This window comes from Schistocerca americana, chromosome 1, assembly GCF_021461395.2.
Source record: "Schistocerca americana isolate TAMUIC-IGC-003095 chromosome 1, iqSchAmer2.1, whole genome shotgun sequence".
Lineage (NCBI taxonomy): Eukaryota > Metazoa > Arthropoda > Insecta > Orthoptera > Acrididae > Schistocerca > Schistocerca americana.
In genome coordinates, this window is record NC_060119.1 from 739,070,868 (window position 1) to 739,083,679 (window position 12,812).

General features: G+C 42.7%; 1 protein-coding gene across 1 annotated transcript in view; it reads right to left on the reverse strand.

The window, feature by feature from the left end:
• The window catches only part of LOC124545216 (lipopolysaccharide-induced tumor necrosis factor-alpha factor homolog), a 118,425-nt gene that overhangs the window by 37,922 nt on the left and 67,691 nt on the right, over positions 1 to 12,812 (reverse strand). The window lies entirely within an intron of this gene.

The window sequence follows — 12,812 nt, forward strand, 5'->3', positions numbered from 1 at the left end:
GTGAAATTGTAAAGGAAGACTAAGGCGTGATTGCAGCAAACAGGTTCAAGTGGTTATAGACTGCGGTAATGAAGCTCAGTTGAAAAGACTTGAACAGGATAGATCACCATTTAGAAGTGGATCAATCCAACCTTCAGACTGAAGACACAATTACAATGAAGTTTAGAATTTATTCCAGAGACACGATTACAGCTGAACTGTATGGAGAACCTTGAATGAAAAGTGTAGTTCGAGAGGAATTTCTGTTTCAAGTGTTAAAAAACGTATTAAGGTACTAAACATGTAACAGCTTTTCAGTTTAAATCATAAGACGGTAAATAAATGATTTGAACCAACACACGTTTATTATAATCACTGTAATCAGTATGTTTTCTAGGTTGCACCATACGTTGTATTTTTCTTAACTGCTACACTGTCTTCCAGTAGTTATTACGGCTTAATAAATGCTTCCCGAGTAAATCGCATGAGTGGTCTTTATTAATAACTAGTTAAGTATCCGGTGTTTGCTCGGATATGCATTTATTCCAGTCTTGTATTAGTCCATAACCTACTCGCCCTTCTCTCTGTCTACCTCCTCCTTCCCCTCTCTCCATTTCCCTCCCTCCTCTGTCCGTTTCCTCCTCTTCCTCCTCCTATCTGTGCCTATCTATTCCTTCCTCCCTCGTTGTCTGTCCATCTGCTTGTCCACCCTTCTCTCGAAGTTCACACACACAGTCCAAAAGGAAACTGGTGATTCTTACCCCTACAGTATTTCTTTCCACAGTGTAACTAATATAAGTACCTAATTTGATTCAGATCGTTCCTGGAATTTAAGATAAGCTTTCTACCCACGGCTTACAATATTTCACGCATATTTGTACACATATTTCACCTGCATATCCAGCGAATTGCGCCCTGCAGATTCATTTTCACGCAGCTTAATATTTATCACGACGTATCTCCCCAACTACATGCTGTACGATGATATAATTTTGTAGCTACATGTAGTGGTACATGTGCCTTCTGTATGCGAAATTTATTGCGCATAGAGTTAGTGATGAATTAATAAATTAATACGTCGTACATGATGCGGTAGTTTTTCACGCATTCGGTATTTATGACGCCGTATGATGTAAGTTTTCTGAAACAGTCAGTGGTATATGTGAATACAGTCTGCAAAATTTGCCGCGAATACATTTCATAGTGCAGAAGTAATAAATTAAAACGTCATGCTTCATGTGGTAGTTTTACTGCATAAACAGCGAAAATATAGTAAGCGACAAACTTTTCTCTTTCATCATTTTGTGGGGGTCGCCAGCGAGAAAAGGTTTCGTAAAGGTTTGAAATTATGTGCAAAGTTTGTTGAAATTTACTAAGTGCTCTCATTCTAGATGGCTAAAGCATGAGTATTCTCGCGTCGTCGGCTACTCTGCTTTTACAGTCCCACGCCCACCCCTTTGACAGGTTCTTAACCCCATAGTGATCCTTTCCAGGCAGTAAATGATGTTTGTACCAGTTTTGGTTGAAATCGGTCTAGTGGTTTAGGAAAATATATAACCCCTAAACCACTGGACCGGTTTCAACCAAAGTTGGTGCAAACATATATATATATAATTTTCGGTATTGCCAGTTTAGAAATCACAAGCACAAAATAAAAATACACTACTGGCCATTAAAATTGCTACACCAAGTAGAAATCCACATGATAAACGGGTATTCATTGGACAAATTTATTGTACTAGAACTGACATGTGATTACATTTTCACGCAATTTGAGTGCATAGATCCTGAGAAATCAGTACCCAGAACAACCACCTCTGGCGGTAATAACGGCCTTGATACGCCTGGACATTGAATCAAACAGAGCTTGGATGGCCTGTTCAGGTACAGCTGCCTATGCAGCTTCAACACGATACCACAGTTCATCAAGAGTAGTGACTGGCGTATTGTGACGAGTCAGTTGCTCGGCCACCATGGACCGGAAGTTTTCAATTGGTCAGAGATCTGGAGAATGTGCTGGCCAGAGCAGCAGTCGAACATTTTCTGTATCCAGAAAGGCCCGTAAAGGCCTGCAACATGCGGTCGTGCATTAATCTGCTGAAATGTAGGGTTTCGCAGGGATCGAATGAAGGGTAGAGCCACGGGTCGTAACACATCTGAAATGTAACGTCCACTGCTCAAAGTGCCGTCAATGCGAACAAGAGGTGACCGAGACGTGTAACCAATGGCACCCCATACCATGACGCCGCGTGATACGCCAGTATGCCGATGACGAATACACGCTTCCAATGTGCGTTCACCGCGATGCCGGCAAACACGGATGCGACCGTCATGATGCAGTAAACGGAACCTGGATTCATCCGAAAAAATGACGTTTTCCCCAGTCGTGCACCCAGGTTCGTCGTTGAGTACACCATCGCAGGCGCTCCTGTCTGTGATGCAGCGTCAAGGGTAACCGCAGCCATGGTCTCCGAGCTGATAGACCATGCTGCTGCAAACGTCGTCGAACTGTTCGTGCAGATGGTTGTAGTCTTTCAAACATCCCCATCTACTGACTCAGGGATCCAGACGTGGCTGCACGATCCGTTACAGCCAGGCGGATAAGATGCCTGTCATCTCGACTGCTAGTGATACGAGGCTGTTAGGATCCAGCACGGCTTTCCGTATTACCCTCCTGAACCCACCGATTCCATATTCTGCTAACAGTCATTGGATCTCGACCAACGCGAGCAGCAATGTCGCGATACGATAAACCGCAATCGCGATAGGCTACAATCCGCCCTTTATCAAAGCCGGAAACTTGATGGTACGCATTTCTCCTCTTACACTAGGCACCACAACAACATCTCACCAGGCAACGCCGGTCAACTGCTGCTTGTGTATGAGAAATCGGTGGGAAACTTTCCTCATGTCAGCCCGTTGTACGTGTCGCCACCAGCGCCAACCTTGTGTGAATGCTCTGAAAAGCTAATCACTTGCATATCACAGCATCTTCTTCCTGTCGGTTAAATTTCGCGTCTGTAGCACGTCATCTTCGTGGTGTAACAATTTTAATGGCCAGTAGTGTATTATAATGTAAACGACGTATCATATTTATTTGTTATAAATGGACATATATATAACAGAGTACCGAAAGTTGACGACGATCGCTGAGAGAAGTAGCTGCCGTAAAGAAGTTGAAGAAACAGCTAACTCGAAGAGGAGCAGAAAACGTCGTTAGGCAGCACTACTGGAAATCAGTCGTTACTTCATCTTCTGTATGAATGACACCACTTAAAACTTGTAATCAAAGCTATGTTCTGTTAGGTGAATTTACTATTGTTCATCAAGTATTGCAAAGAAACGTGATCTTTTATTAAAGCTGTAACATTTCCTGCATTTCTGTGTGTTGTGTTAATGCGGGATCTGATTATGGCTGTGCCGAAACACGTTATTAATACAGATCATTCACGCGATCTTCATAGGACACATTTAATGAAGTGCAATAAGGTTGCAGTCTCATAAATGAAATTCGTTTGTTTTATTAACTACTTATTATGGACTGGTACTAATGGTAGAAATAAATTTTGTCAAGATAGGTCATGTTGTTGTTGTGAAGACTGATTTGATACAGCTTCCCACGTTAACTTCCTTCTTTGCAAGTTTCTTTATCTGTCTGTAACTACCGCGACCGATATCCACTTGAAAGTGCTTACTGCAGTCAAGCTTTGGTAACCTACTCCCTGCTTCCCATGTCCCTCTGTTCCCAAATTCACGATTCTTTGACGCATCAATGTGCTGTGTCAACAGATGCTTTCTTTTAGTTACTGGTAAGTTGGTCCATAAATACCTTTTCTCCCCTATCGGATTCAGTATATTTTCATTAGTTACTCCATCTGCCTGTCTAATCTCCGTTCTTTATAGCCCACGTTTCATTTCCGTATAAGACTACACTCCAAACACCTTCAGGAAAGACTTCCTAATACAAATATCAGAGACTTTTTTCTTGCTGTAGCGCTCTGCATTTCATATCTCCCCCCCCCCCCCCCCCACTCTGGCCATAGTCAGTTATTTTGCTGCACAAATAGTAAAATTCGTCTACTGCTTACAGAGTGTCGTTTTCCGATCTAATTCCCTCAACATTGCCTGACGTAATCCGAATAAATACCGTTACTCTTGTTTTACTCGCATTGATGTTCATCTTATAGCCTCTTTTCAAGACAGTATGCGTTCCGTTCAGTTGACCTAAGTCCTCTACCGTCTGACAGAATTACAATGCCAACGGGAAACAGTTTTTATATCTTCTCTCTGAAATGTAATTCGCTTTACAAAAGTCTTCCCTCTATTGCTTACTCACTGTATGGAGTAAATAACATCAACGGTGTTCTACAAACCTGTCTCACACCATTCTGAAGTAGTCAACGTCTCTTATAACCACAGTTCAGTCATACACAAGAAATTCTCTTGATTCTACAAGAATATCTGCGTACATGGGAGATATATATATATATATATTTTCCCTCGAGACGTATTCCCATTTTTACACCGCGTGCATCCAAGGTGGTGGTGGTGGTGGTGGTGGTGGTGGTGGTGATGATTAGTTTGTGGAGCGCTCAACTGCGCGGTCATCAGCGCCCGTACGAAGTCTCAATTTTTACACAGTCCATTTTCGTTTCACAGTCCAATCTAGTCACTCTGACAAATGATGATGATGAAATGATGAGGACAACACAAACACCCAGTCCCCGGGCAGAGAAAATCCCCAACCCGGCCGGGAATCGAACGTGACCCAGAGACAGCAGCGCTAGCCCCTATACCACGAGCTGCGGACGATGTGATGACTCCGCACTGTGATACGCCCATCATGATAATGTTGCGTTTTACACGGAAACTTAAAAAAAAAATCGTACGCTATGAAAGCAATCAGGACGCGTTCACTGTAAGTACTTGTGCTGTACAGCTATTACGCATTTCGGACATCAGGTGTTTTCATTTCTTCTCAATTATTTTCCAATGAAAACATTTTCACTATACGGCGCCATGACACGCAAAACACTCAACATTTGATTAATAGCCATCTGATGATGAACAAAAGTTCGAAACCGGTAAAAATGTAAATGTCGTGTGACTAGGACCTCTCGTCGGGTAGACCGTACGCCGGGTGCAAGTCTTTCGATTTGACGCCACTTCGGCGACTTGCGTGTCGATGAGGTTGAAATGATGTTTAGGACAACACAACACCCAGTCCCTGAGCGGCGTTAAACAAAAAGTCTTTAAAATAGTTGCCGGCCGCAGTGGACGAGCGGTTCTAGGCGCTACAGTATGGAACCGCGCGACTGCTACGGTCGCAGGTTCGAATCCTGCCTCGGGCATGGATGTGTGTGATGTCCTTAGATTGGCTAGGTTTAAGTAGTTCTAAGTTCTAGGGGACTGATGACCTCAGAAGGTAAGTCCCATAGTGCTCAGAGACATTTGAACCATTTTTTTCTTTAAAATAGTTGTTTTTATAATATACTAGCGAACCCAGCAATACTTCGTAACTTAAGTATATATCGGCATTGCCCTAGACTACTCCTTCCCCTGTCCCTCCGTTTGTCTCTAACGATCACTTCCTCCCCTCATACTGTAAATTCCCCCTTCCCTCCCCCCCCCCCCCCCCGCCCTGCTATGTCCCCCTTTCCCGTTACCCCTCTTTCTGACTTGCCTTTTGTTAATGCAAGCGAAACTTTGATTGGTAACTGAAGTCGCTTAAAATAAGAGGGTAAAATCGGTAGCGATCATTGGTGTACAGGGTCGAGAGACATCTCTGCATCTGCTAACTCTGTTAGGCTAGTAGTTCAATGACGATATCTCGCATAGTTTTAATACGTTGATGATTGGGATTACAGAGTTTCAGACAGTTCAGATTCGGTAGTAGTATTCTAATCATAAACCGGAAAGCAGTAAATACAACTTTCCTGTAAAACCGACGGTGACGAAGAGAACAAAATAGCAGACTGTTGTGCGTACAATTTTTGTTTAAAATTTTGTTTGGGGAGAAAGACATAATATAGGAGAAACAATTTGTCTGATGGTTTACATGGCCTGCTGTCCTAGCTGAAACTGACTGGGATGAAGTAAAGGAAACACAATTTCACAGTTTAGCACAGCATTTTCTTTCTCTCAGTTGGATTTAACAGAAAAGCTGTACATTATATTTAAAAAAAAGTCATCATGAATTATGTTCCTCATGTGTATAGTTAATCTCTCGTGCACACTTGAAGCAAATCACCGCGCAGCCTAAACAACTAAGAATAGGGACATGAAATTTGGAGGGGGTGTTACTGCTATACTGTAGCAGTTATTTAAGAAGGAAATTAATCTCTCGTGCACACTTGAAGCAAATCACCGCGCAGCCTAAACAACTAAGTATAGGGACATGAAATTTGGAGGGGGTGTTACTGCTATACTGTAGCAGTTATTTAAGAAGGAAATTTTCTCAGTTCCACCCTTAAAGGGATGAATGGAATGAAAGGTTTTTGAAAATATTTCGCTGTTAAGGCGATTGGAAACTAGACCTCCGAAAACGGACTTTGCTTTTCAATCAGAAGTAAATAAACAAATGTTTCAGCAAGTTTTTAAATTTAATCCATGTGGGAGTGAAATAATGGGTGAAAGGTACTAAAAAAGTCTTTTCAAAACATCTATGAAAACTGACATTTGACTTTGCGGTTACAATTTAAAAAAAAAAAAAAGAAAAAAAACACGTATTTCAGTGTTTTTGGAAAGCCAACACCTAAGGAGGTGAAAGTTTTCCGTGTAAATTTTGCCACAAGAACTCAAAAGGCAGGATTAACAAAAACCTCCAGCTATCAGATTCGTTTTTCTGTCAGATGTACATTCTCTATGGCCTTAATTAATGAGAAAAGTTTAGATGATGTTGCAATTTGTGAGCATAAAAATTCGATTAAAGAAAACAAAAACCTGTGCGCACCATACAGCCTACGCGAGCGAAGCAGCAGGCGCTAAGCTTGTGTATTGTATACACTTGTCTGTCCGAATGTTAGAGTATCGCGCAATAATTTGAACTAAACCGGTCATATGCTTTCCAAGCTTTTTGGTAAGAATGTTAAACAACGACCTCTCCATTCTGGTGGTTTCGGAGAAGCAAGACGAGATCTAGCCATTGCTCCAAAAATCAATTCCCCCGTTTGTTGTTGGTTGGGTTGTTTGGGGGAGGAGACCAAACAGCGAGGTCATCGTATTAGGGAAGGAAGTCGGCCGTGGCCTTTCGAAGGAACCATCCCAGCATTTGCCTGGAGCGATTTGGGGAAATCATGGAAAACCTCAATCAGGATGGCCGGACGCGGTATTGAACAGTCGTCCGCCGTTTGTTGTGAAGCGCCTTCGACTGGAGCGTCGTGAGCTGAAGGCGCAGGCGCAGGGCGGCTAGGAGGAGCAGATGCCTGCACGTGCCTGCGCTGTGGAGCACCGGTCGACCTTGGTCGGTACCGTGGGGCCAGCACGCCGTCACAGGCCGCCGCCTCCATTCCTGACCGTGGTGAAGGGCGCACTCCACGCCACACCATACACAACACATGCGGCCGCTGGCTATCTTATCGCTGCGATGGGCGGCAGGCAATGTTTGCTGCAATGACCGTGTCCTGTGTCGCCGTAATTGTGCTGCACACGCAACGGGGAATCACCAGCTTGTCGTCAGTATACCGTAGATTAGGCTGTAGCCACCCCTTACCCAGATACGGTGGCAGACATGCTTTCTCGAAATCTATTTAATAACCTAAATTGGTAACGATAAAAAAACCGGGTTGTAAATGTGTGTCTCCACTGTTGTTCATATTATTTATGGATCATATGTTGAAAACAATGGACTGGCTGGGTGAGATTAAGATGTGTGAACACAAAATAAGCAGTCTTGCGTATGCGGATGACTTAGTTGTGATGGCAGATTCGATTGAAAGTTTACAAAGTAATATTTCAGAGCTAGATCAGAAATGTAAGGTCAATGGTATGAAGATTAGCATCTCCAAAACGAAAGTAATGTCAGTGGGAAAGAGATATAAACGGATTGAGTGCCAAATAGGACGAACAAAGTTAGAACAGGTGGACGGTTTCAAGTACTTAGGATGCATATTCTCACAGGATGGCAACATAGTGAAAGAACTGGAGGCGAGGTGTAGCAAAGCTAATGCAGTGAGTGCTCAGCTACGATCTACTCTCTTCTGCAATTAGGAAGTCAGTACCAAGACTAAGTTATCTATGCACTGTTCAATCTTTCGTCCAACTTTGTTGTATGGGAGCGAAATCTGGGTGGATTTAGGTTACCTTATCAATAAGGTTGAGGTTACGGATATGAAAGTAGCTAGGATGATTGCAGGTACTAGTAGATGGGAACAATGGCAGGAGGGCGTCCACAATGAGGAAATCAAAGAAAAACTGGGAATGAACTCTATAGATGTAGCAGTCAGGGCGAACAGGCTTAGATGGTGGGGTCATGTTACACGCATGGGAGAAGCAAGGTTACCCAAGAGACTCATGGGTTCAGCAGTAGAGGGTAGGAGGAGTCTGGGCACACCAAGGAGAAGGTACCTGGATTCGGTTAAGAATGATTTTGAAGTAATAGGCGTAACATCAGAAGAGGCACCAATGTTAGCACTGAATAGGGGATCATGGAGGAATTTTATAAGGGGGACTATGCTCCAGACTGAACGTTGAAAGGCATAATCAGTCTTAAATGATGATGATGATGATGATGATGATGATGATGATGATGATGATGTAAACGCGTTCCCTTAAGTTATATTGTTACTTTCATGTGATATACATAAAAAAACCCTCCTATGAACCACGGACCTTGCCGATTGTGGGGAAGCTTGCGTGCCTCAGCGATACAGATAACCGTACCGTAAGTGCAACCACAACTGAGGCGTATCAGTTGAGAGGCCAAACAAACGTGTCGTTCCTCAAGAGGGCAGCAGCCTTTTCAGTAGTTGCGGGGGCAACAGTCTGGATGATTGACTGATCTGGCCTTGTAACAATAAACCGAAAACGGCCTTGCTGTGCTAGTGCTGCGAGTGGCTGAAAGCAAGGGGAAACTACATCCGTAATTTCTCCCGAGCGCATGCGCCTCAACTGTATGATCAAATGATGGCATCCTCTTGGGTAAAATATCCAGGAGGTAAAATAGTCCCCCATTCGGATCTCCGGGCGCGGACTACTCAGGATGACGTCGTCATCAGGAGAAACAAAACTGGCGTTCTACGGATCGGAGCGTGTCATATCCTTTAAACGGGCAGGTAGGTTAGAAAATTTAAGAAGGGAAAGGGATAGGTGGGAATTATTGACGTTCGGTGGCAAGAGGAACAGGACTTTTGGTCAGGTGAATACAGGGAAATATATACAAAATCAAATAAGGGTAATGCAGAAGTAGGTCTTATAATGAGTAAAAAAAAAATAGAAACAACGAGTAAAAAAACAGGAACACGGATAAGCTACTATGAACAGCATAGTGAACGCATTATTGTAGCCAAAATTGACGCGAGCCCACACCCACCACAGTAGTACAAGTTTATGTGCCAACTAGCTCCGCAGATGAGGAGGAGATTGAGGAAATGTATGATGAGATAAAAGAAACTATTCAGATAGTTAAGGGAGCCGAAAATTTGATAGTCATGGAGTCCGATAGTAGGAAAAGGAAAAGTAGTAGGTGAATAGGACTGGGGTGAAAGGAATGAAAGCAGAAGCCGCCTGGTAGAATTTTGCACAGAGCATAATTTAATCATTGCTAACACTTGGTTTAAGAATCATGAGAGAAGGTTGTATACGTGGAAGAGACCTGGAGACACCGGAAGGTTTCTGATTGATTATGTAATTGTAAGACAGGGATTTAGGAACCAGATTTGAAATTTTAAGACATTTCCAGGGGCAGATGTAATCCCTGACCACAACTTATTGGTTATGAACTGCAGATTAAAACTGAAGAAACTGCAAAAAAAACAGATGAAATAGTCAAGGGAGCAGAAGATCAAGTAGGTAAAAAGACGAGGGTTGGTAGAAATCCTTGGGTAACACAAGAGACATGAGAAAATATAAAAATGCAATAAACGAAGCAGGCGAAAGGGAATACAAACGTCTAAAAAATCAGATTGACAGGAAGTGCATAATGGCTAAGCAGAAATGGTTACAGGACAAATGTGGATGTAGAAGCATATATCATTAGAGGTAAGACAGATACTGCGTACAGGAAAATAAGAGACCTTTGGAGAAAAGAGAACCACCTGTATGAATATAGATCTAGGACTGAAAACCAGTCCTAAGTAAAGAATGGAAAACAGAAAGGTGGAACGAGTATATAGAGGGTCTATACAAGGGAGACGCACTTGAGGGCAATATTATGGAAATGGAGGAGAACGTAGAGGGAGATGAGAAGAAAGATATGATATTGCGTGAAGAATTTGACAGAGCACTGAAAGACCTAAGTCTAAACAAGGCCCCAGGAGTAGAGATCATTCCATTAGAACTACTGACAGCCTTGGGAGAGCCAGCCATGGCAGATCTCTACCACCTGGTGAGCAATACATATGAGATTTCAAGTAGAATATAATAATCCCAACTCCAAAGAAATCAGATGTTGACAGGTGTGAAAATTACCGAACTATCAGTCACGGCATTTACAGAAGAATGGAAAAACTCGTAGAAGCCCACCTCGGGGAACATCAGTTTGGATTCCGGAGAGATGAATACTGACCCTACGACTTCTCAGGAGATAGGTTAAGGAAAGGCAAACCTACGTTTATAGTACATGTAGACTTAGGGAAAGCTTTTGATAATGTTGACTGGTAACCTCTTTCAATTTCTGAAGCTGGCAGGGGTAAAATACAGGGAGCAAAAGGCTATTTACAATTTGTAGAGAAACCAGATAGCAGATATAAGAGTCGAGGGGCACGAAAGGGAAGCAGTGGTTGAGAGGGAGTGAGACAGGGTTGTAGCCTATCCCCGATGTTCTTCAACCTGTATATTGAGAAAGCAGAAAAGGAAACAAAAGAAAAATTGGGAGTAGGAATTAAATTCCAGAGAGAAGAAATAAAAGCTTTGAGGTTTGCAATGATATTTCAAATTTGTCAGAGACAGCAAACGACTTGGATGAGCAGTTGATCAGAATGGACAGTATCTTCAAAGGCGGACATAAGATGGACATCAACAAAAGCAGAACGAGGATAATGGGATGTAGTCGAACTAAATCAGTTTATGCTGAAGGAATTAGATTAGGAAAATTGGTATTTTGTGGTAAGTTCTTATGGGACCAAACTGCTGAGGTCAGCGGTCCCTAAGGTTACGCACTACTTAATCTAACTTAAACTGACTTCGCTAAGGACAACACACACACATCCATGCCCGAGGGAGGACTCGAGCCTCCGACGGGGGGAGCCGCGCGGGCCGTGACAAAGCGCCTTAGACCGCGCGGCTAAGATTAGGAAATGAGACACTTAAAGTAGTAAATGAGCTTTGCTATTTGGGAAGCAAAATAACTAATGATGGTCGAAGTAGGGAGGATATAAAATGCAGACTGCCAATGGCAAGGAAAGTGTTTCCGAAGAAGAGAGGTTTGTTAACTTTGGGTATAGATTTAAGTGTCAGGAAGGCCTTTCTGAAAGTATTTGTATGAAGTGTACCCATGTTCGGAAGTGAAACAGGGACGGTGAACAATTTAGACAAGAAGAGAATAGAAGCTTTTGAAACGTAGTGCTACAGAAGAATGGTGAAGATTAGACGGGTGGATCACGTAACTAATGAGTAGGTACCGAATAGAATTGGGGAGAAGAGAAATTTGTAGTACAACCCGACCAAAAGAAGGATCGGTTGGTAGAACACATTTTGAGACCTCAAGGGATCACCAGTTAAGTACTAGAGAGATGCGTGTGGGGTAAAAATTGCAGAGGGAAACCAAGAGATGAATACAGTAAGCAGATTCAGAGGAATGTAGGTTGTAGTAGTTATTCGGAGATGAAGATGCTTGCACAGCTAGAGTAGCATGGAGAGCTGCATCAAACTAGTCTTTGGACTGAAGACAACAACAACACACAAAAACTGTATCAGAATAGAACTAGCAACCCGTACGAATATGCGTAGGATCGACGATTGCTAAGCCACGCACTCGGTGGCAAGTATGAAATGTGAAAAACAGGTGCCGTCCTACTCGCTGGATGTTGAAGGCAAGGGAAGATTAGGGAAGGAAGAAAGATTGGGGTTTAACGTCCCTCGACACTGACGTCATTATTGACAGGGCACGAGATCGGAATGTTCGAACGAAGAGAAAGGAAACTGACTGTGCCCTTTTCAAATGAACCATTCGGGCATTTGCCTGGTGCGATTTAGGAAACTCAAGGAAAATCTAACTCCGGATGTGCGGAAGTAGATTTGAATCGCCGCCTCCCGAAGGAAGATTGGAGAGGAGGGGAACACGTCTGCCATACGTGTTTTGAAACCCTGTTCGAGAACACGCTGTTTCTCTGTCTGACGCGAAAAAGAGTATCTGATGTGTGAACTTCAGGTACATTTATGTTCAATACTATGCCTCAAAATCAAAATGAATAAACCTGGCCAACTGAAGAATTATTATGAAACGGAGTTAACGATTTTCGATTTACAGTCCGATGATGCCAATCGCACTGAAGAATAACGCAATTCCGTTCCCTTAAAATAGTGTTATGTTTTCCACTCAAAGAAAATAACGCACAACAACTATGTTCATAATTAAATAGCGCTATGTTATTACTTTAATGACATTAATTTCATAAATTTACACTGCATTTGTGAATCGCAACGTAAAAGTTTTCAAACACAACATGTCTGTGGCA